At 39.6% G+C, this 7,446-nt stretch overlaps 1 pseudogene; it reads left to right on the top strand.

Moving 5' to 3' along the window:
• The first annotated feature begins 724 nt into the window (after window positions 1–724).
• Window positions 725–3,166, top strand: LOC111520736 (annotated as a pseudogene).
• The last annotated feature ends 4,280 nt before the right edge of the window (window positions 3,167–7,446 follow it).

Genomic DNA, 7,446 nt, shown 5'->3' with positions numbered 1-7,446 from the left:
AAATCCCCCAGCCAGAGTGGAGAAGAGGAGAATCTGCTGGACATCAGAGACTATGGTTTGACCTCAGAGAGAAGCAGCTTGACTTCAGAGGGATGACTTGACAGCATTCCTTCGGAGAGGAGTCCAGTCCTCTCTGGAAAATCACCTTCTCACTCCATTCCCTTTTCACATCCCCTTCCCACTGAGGGCCACTTTTATCAGGAAAAAAATCCTCTGTATTCACCATTCTTCAATTTGCTCAGATGACCCGATTTTTCCTGGATGCCAGACAAGAGCTCAGGTGCCAAGGGTGTGGATGATAGCTGTCACAATGACCCTCTGCCCTTGCTGGTGGAGAGCAACCACCTCATGTGAAAAGGCAAAGGCCCCACTGAGGTGTTATACCTGTGAATGCAAAGCTAAAAGAGCACAGTAACATATGCCCTCAGGAAATTTGGGGGTGGCAGGTGTGCCACCCTAGATGGTACTGTTGGGGCTGCACAGAATTTTGTTCCTGCCAGCACCCAAAAGCACTCATCCCAGCTCCTGCACCCGCTCACCTGCATGCTTCCTCATCTAAGGGGCTGAGCGCAACTGGTTTGAGTGAGTGAAGTTAGTCCTAGCCAGTGCCAAAGAGGCCAGCTAGCCCCAGGACCCACACTCCAGTTCCTGCCTGCAAAAATGTCAGGGAAAATTTACTGCCTCAGAAGGAGGACAGACCATGGACTAGGGCAACCTGATGGCCATGGAGGTTGAAGAGGGGATGAAATGCCTTCAAAAGTTTCCTGAAATCATAAGATGATCCTCGACTGACTGACTGAATAAAAAGCAAGATCAGGACTGGTTTACTGACATTATCCTGATCATCAACAGACACCATTTTAAGGATCACAAGTCTCTTTTGACTGCTTGTAGTAAGTTCTATAAATTCTTTCAATTTACTCAGAAACCTGTGGTGGAGATAGAAGGTGTTGGTAAACTGATCTTTTGTAATTTAATTCAGTTCACATACACAGCAAAATAATTGATACAGGAGAAGAAGTCAATGATGTATGGAAAGCAGCAGAGTTCTACAAATGCTAGAAGTTATTGATAGGGACAGGAGACAGGGGAATTCTGGGTAAAGGAGAGCAGGTCCCTGACAAGGGTCCCACACTCAAGCCTGGGACAGCAGCCTAAAGTGAGAGCATGCCTTCCTGTTTTCCCACTCGAATGTTGTCTTTTCCAAAGCCAACCATGCACTGCCCCACCCCCATCCTGTGCGTGTAAAAACCCCAGGCTCCACTAGCTTAGAGCAGAGAAGAGAAGAAGCAGGTGGACGTCAGAGACTGGTTTGACATCAGAGAGAAGCAGCTTGACTTCAGAGGGATGGCTTCAAGGCTTTGCTTTAGAGAGGAATCCAGCCGGGGATGGAGGGTCCAGCCAGGGATGCAGTCCACAGGACCTGCATGGAGTTTTGCTCCTGCCAGCACCCAAAAGCACTTGCCCTGTCTCCTGCACTCGCTCACCTGCATGCTCCCTCCCGTGGCAGGTTGAGTGCAACAGGTTCCAATGAGTAGAGTTTGCCCCAGCTGGTGCCGAAGTGGCCGGCTAGCCCCAGCACCTGCACACCAGTTCCCACCCATGAAGGGGTCAGGCAAAATTTCCTGCTTCATTATGAAAGCCCTTGAAGTCAGGAACAAGGAAAACTCAACTCCATTAGAGGAAAATCCCATAGGGAAAAAGGTGGCCAAAAAAAGGAAGATTGCAGCAACTTCAAATGTTATCACAGGAAGATTGCCATCTGCAGAATCAGAACCTATTGAAATTGAGGTAGAGATTGCTGAAGGCACAATTGAAACGGAAGAAGGCACAATTGAAACGGAAGATGAACGCATCAAAACATTAGAGGAAGTGGATTCTGCCAAGCATCCATGAAGAACATACAGAACACAAGTTCCTCTAAAGATTCTGCTCTAGCACTGTTGGCAGATATTACCAGCAAGTATCACCAAGGTGACAGAAAAGGGCAGATTAAAGAAGAAGCTGGCCATGCATCTGACCCCATAAGCATACAGGTAGAAAGTATTGAAACTGTGGAACTTCAGTTGTCACATGTGAAGGACTTGTTCCATTGTTAGAAATGTAATGGTTCATTTAAATTGTTTTATCATTTGAAGGAATACATGAAATCACACTCAACTAAGAGTTTCAAGTGTGAAATATGCAATGAAAGGTATGCATATGGAAACAGCACCTAAATTGTTACCATCTTGAAGAAGGTGGAGTCACTAAGAAGCAAAGAACTGGGAAAAAAGTTTATGTATGTCAGTACTGTAAGAAGTAGTTTGACTGTTTTGGAAATCTTAAAGAACATCTTAGAAAAATATACAGGTGAAAAACCTTTTGAGTGTCCAAATTGTCATGAAAGATTTGCTAGAAATAGCACCCTCAAATGTCACCTCACTGCATGCCAAACTGGAGTAGGGGCAAAAAGGAAGGAAGAAGCTCTGTGAATGCCAGTCTGCAACAGTGTGTTTAACAGCTGAGAACGGTTCAAAGATCACTTCATAATACAAATTGGATGTAAACCCAACCATTGTTCTTTATGAGACTTGTGGTTTATGCAAGGAAATAAATTAATGAGGCATCTCCTCAGTGATACAATATTTTAGAGTATCTAGTAATGGAAGAAGTTCTTTCAGTAGAAACATACATGCAAAGTGAACCTGTGACATCAATGACTACTACAGAACAAATTGGGAAGGCGTGTGTGCTACCATTGCTTCAGGTCCAGGTGGATTCAGCACAAGTGACTGTGGAACATGTCCATCCAGATGTGCTCCAGGACAGCCAGGTACTTGGTTCATACCTGAGTGTACTTCCAGAGCAGGTCCAAATAAGTTATCTAGAAGTGGGTCGAATTCAGACTGAAGAAGGTACTGAAGTACATGTAGAGAAGCTTCATGTTGAATGGATAAATCAGATGCCAGTGGAAGTACAAACTGAACTTCTAGAAGCAGACTTGGACCATGTGACTCCAGAAATCTATGACCCAAGAGGAGAGAGAACCTAGTCAACTAGACGCTGTTCAGGCTGCCAGGGGAGATCACAAAGATGCTGAGGATTAGAGAGCAAGCCAATGGTGGATTCTGAAGCTGAAAAGGCAGAGAATGAGGACAGAACAGCTATGCTGGTTTTAGAATGATATTACACATGAATATATTTTTAAATTTACTTGGGTTTTTTAATGGATTATGGACAGTATGACTGTCCTTAAGCTAACAGATAAGTGGACCAAAGTTAAGCTATTTGTTGTTGTGCTGAATTTTTTTGTTGAAACAAATTAATTCCCCTCCCCAGGCCCAATGCAACAGAGTAAGGATCTGTTTCATAAATTAAGGGGAGTTTTGAGAAGTACATTTCTAAGTGGATTATATTCTTATTACATAGTTTCATATGACTGTATCTATTTTCATTGTGGTAAAAGTTCTCCCTTTTCTCTTTACCAGGTCATGTTTTCTTCAAATTTCTTTCATATTGTAAAATAAAACTTAAATCATTAGAATACAAGTTGATGTATTCTAACGCATGCTAGGAAATTGAATATATAGGAAACACAAGTCTGCATGATGAACATTTCATTGTTACTGTGCAGTTAAATTTTGACTTTCTTTAGCTTGAACAAACTTTCTTGTCTATCCCAGTAGTCACAGATGCCATCTCTGCAACACAGAGAGGAGTGGTGGCAAAATTTCGAGAATGTGAAGAAAAAAAACCACACCCATGTGCCATTTCAAAACCAGCTAAACTTCTGTAAAGCATCTCCAGTTCTTTCAAAGTTTGTGTTGTAAGGAGGAATGTAGCCAATTCTATAATACTTTATATTTTTGCTTATAATGACAACCACGAGTTCTTTTTCACTTAAGTTATGATGAGAAATTTTATTTAGAGGCAGCTGCAGTGCCAATTTCAATTGGGAAAATGTATTTACCTCTGTGGTAAACTTTATTTTGATGAAAAGTTGCACTAGTATTTTACTACCAAATGAAAAAAGATAAGCATCATTTAAAAATTAATGTATTTAAAATAAAGTACAGGGAAAAACATGTATGTAATTATCAGGATTTTTTAAATGGAATCTTTTCCACCAATCCTTAATGTAAAGATCTTGTGCTATAACTTTTAAAGCCATACAAATAAGAGTGCTAAACTGTGGACTTAAAAATAAATGTGTAAATATTTTGAATCAGTATTACTTGAAAAATAAAGTATCTCTCTCTCTCTCTCTCCCCCCCCTCTCTCTCTCACACACACACACACACACACACACACACACACACACACACACACAGAAATTAGAGATGACCAAACAAGTGGGAAGACATTCCATACTCATGGGTAGGAAGAATCTTAATTGTTAAAATGGCCATACTGCCCAAAGCAATTTGTATCTGCAATGCTGTTCCTATTAAAATACTATTGACATTCTTCACAGAGGTAGAAAAACAATTTTTAAATTCATATGGAACCTAAAAAGAGCTTGAATATCCAAGGCAATCCTAAGCAAAAAGAACAAAGCTGGAGACATCACACTACCTATCTTCAAACTATACCGTGCTGCTACAGTAACCAAATAGCATGGTACTAGTACATAACAGACACCTAGAGCAATGGAACAGAATAGAGAACCCAGAAATAAGACCACAGACCTACAACTATCTGATATTTAACAAACCTTTAGAGAACAAGCAATGAGGAAATAATTCCGTACTCAATAAATGATGCTGTGATAACTGGCTAGTCATAAGCAGAAAAGTAAAACTGGACCCCTTCCTTAAAACATACACAAAAATTAACTCAAGATGGGTTAAAGACTTATGCATAAAACCTAAAACTATAAAAACCCTGGAAGACAATCTAGGCAATGCCATTTAGGACATACACATGTCCAAATATTTTACGATGAAGAAGCCAAAAGCAATTGCAATGAAAACAAAAATTGACAAAAGGAATCTAACAAAACTAGAGAGCTTCTGCACAGCCAAAAAAACTGTCAACAGAGTATACAACCTACAGAACAGAAGAAAATTTTTGCAAACTATACAACTGAAAAAAGTCTAGTATCTAACGTCTATAAGGAACTTAAATAAATTTACAAGATAAAAAGAACATGAGCAGACACTTTTCAAAAGAAGACATACATGTGGCTAAGAAGCATGTTAAAAAAAGCTCAATATCACTGATCATTAGAGAAATGCAAATCAAAACTACCATTTGATACCATCTCACACCAGTCAGAATGACAAGTATTAAAAAGTGAAAAAACAACAGATGCTGGTGAGGTTGCAGAGAAAAGGAATGCTGATACACTGTTGTGAGACTGTAAGTTAATTCAACCATTGTGGATGACAGTGTGGCAATTCCTCAAAGACCTAAAGACAGAAATAACATTCTACTCAGCAATCCCATTACTGGATATGTACACAAAGGAACATATGACCCATGTGTTGTAAAGACACATGCACACATATGTTCATTGCAGCAATATTCACAATAGCAAAGACATGGAATCAACCTAAATGCCCATCAAGATTAGACTAAAGAAAATGTGGTACATATACCCCATGAAATACTATGCAGTCATAATAAAGCATGAGGGCATATCCTTTGGGGGGCATGGATACAGCTGGAGGCTATTATCCTTAGCAAACTAATGCAGAAACAGAAAATCAAGTACCACATGTTCTCACTTATAAGTGGGAGCTAAATGATGAGAATACATGGACATATAGAGGGTAGCAACACACACTGGGGCTATTGGGGGTGTAGGGTGAGAGGAGGGAGAGGATAAAAAAACAACTAATCGATACTAGGCTTAATAACAGGGTGATGAAATAATCTGTAAAACCAACCCCATGACACATATTTACCTATATAACAAATCTGTGCATCCTGTACATGTACCCCTGAATTTAAAATAAAAGTTAAAAAATAAACTCTTATGCATATGTAATGTGTAATAGTATAATATAATATTATTTAGCCTTAAAAAGGAGATGATTCTTTCATTTGCCATAACATGGATGAACCTAGAAGAATAAACCAGACACACGGAGAAAAATACTGCATTATTTTACTTATATGTACAATCTTACAAAATAGAGTCAAATATATAAAGATAGAACATTAAACCACATTTGGGGGTTTGGGGAAAAAAAAGGGAGAAAGTAGGTCAAATGATACAAAGTAGAAGCTATGTAGGATGAACAAGTCTGGAGATTAATGTAAAACATGATGACTATAGTTACTAACAATGTATTGTATTAGGGATATTTGCTAAGTGAGTAGATTATAGCTGCTCTTGTCATAGGGGAGGAAAAATAGTCAACTATTTGAAAAGAAGAGCATGTTAATATGGCCTACTCTAGTAAAGATTTTACTATATAAATGTATGTTATTTATCATGTTGTAGCCCTTAAATAGGTATGATAACATTGACTTAAAAATAAAAAGATAATGTTTAGAGGTGAGTATCATTAGCACCTCCCACCTCAAGTACCTGAGAAGAGTCCTTCTGGGGTGACCTTCATCTGAAGCCTGCTACAGCTGGCAGCTTTAGTTTTACCTTTGGGGGCAACCCCTCAGGAAGGTTCTATTTGGAATTCTAAGTATTGGCAGCAGTTGGTGCCCTGGTCTACATACTAGTAGATGCCTAGAAACTCTCAACCAACCCATGACTAACAGCACGAAATTTCTTGGCTTTGGTTTGGCTGTATCCTCACCCAAATTTCACCTTGAATTTTAGCTTCCATAATTCCCACATGTGGTGGGAGGGACCTGGTGGGAGATAACTGAATCATGGGGGCAGTTTCCCCCATACTGTTCTCATGGTAATGAATAAGTATCACAAGATTTGATGGTTTTATAAGGGGAAACCCCTTTTACTTGGTTCTCATTCTCTTTTGTCTGCCACCGTATAAGATATGCCTTTCACCTTGCATCATGATTGTGAGACTTCCCCAGTCATGTGGAACTGTGAATCCATTAAAAGTCTTTTTCTTTATAAATTACCTGGTCTTTGGTATGTCTTTATCAGCATGATGAAAACAGATTAATACATATTTTATCCCAACAATTTCTCTCATTGCAAGGGTAGAACATCCCTTTTTTGCCTTAAGGTTAACCCAGGCTTTCATGCTCTGAAGTTCATCACTTATCCCCTGCTCCAGGACCAACACCTCACTTCATGTGACATTTAATTTTCTGTAGGTATTTTCACCCCTGTTTACTTCCTTCCCTGCAGTTTGTAGTTCATTCACTTCTCTCTCTGAAGTGCTGCCTGAATGCTATCCTATTCCACCCCCTGCCAGTAAAGGCCAAGAGCTTCTGCTTTTTGTCTTCATGCTCTGGCTTCAAAACTCACTCCCTCTCAATTTCCACCACTTCACTAATGATCTCATGGAGCCTGAATCTGGTTTATAGTTA

This window comes from Piliocolobus tephrosceles, chromosome 5 (assembly GCF_002776525.5).
Source record: "Piliocolobus tephrosceles isolate RC106 chromosome 5, ASM277652v3, whole genome shotgun sequence".
In the NCBI taxonomy this organism is placed as follows: Eukaryota; Metazoa; Chordata; class Mammalia; order Primates; family Cercopithecidae; genus Piliocolobus; species Piliocolobus tephrosceles.
This window is presented reverse-complemented; position numbering and strand designations above follow the sequence as displayed.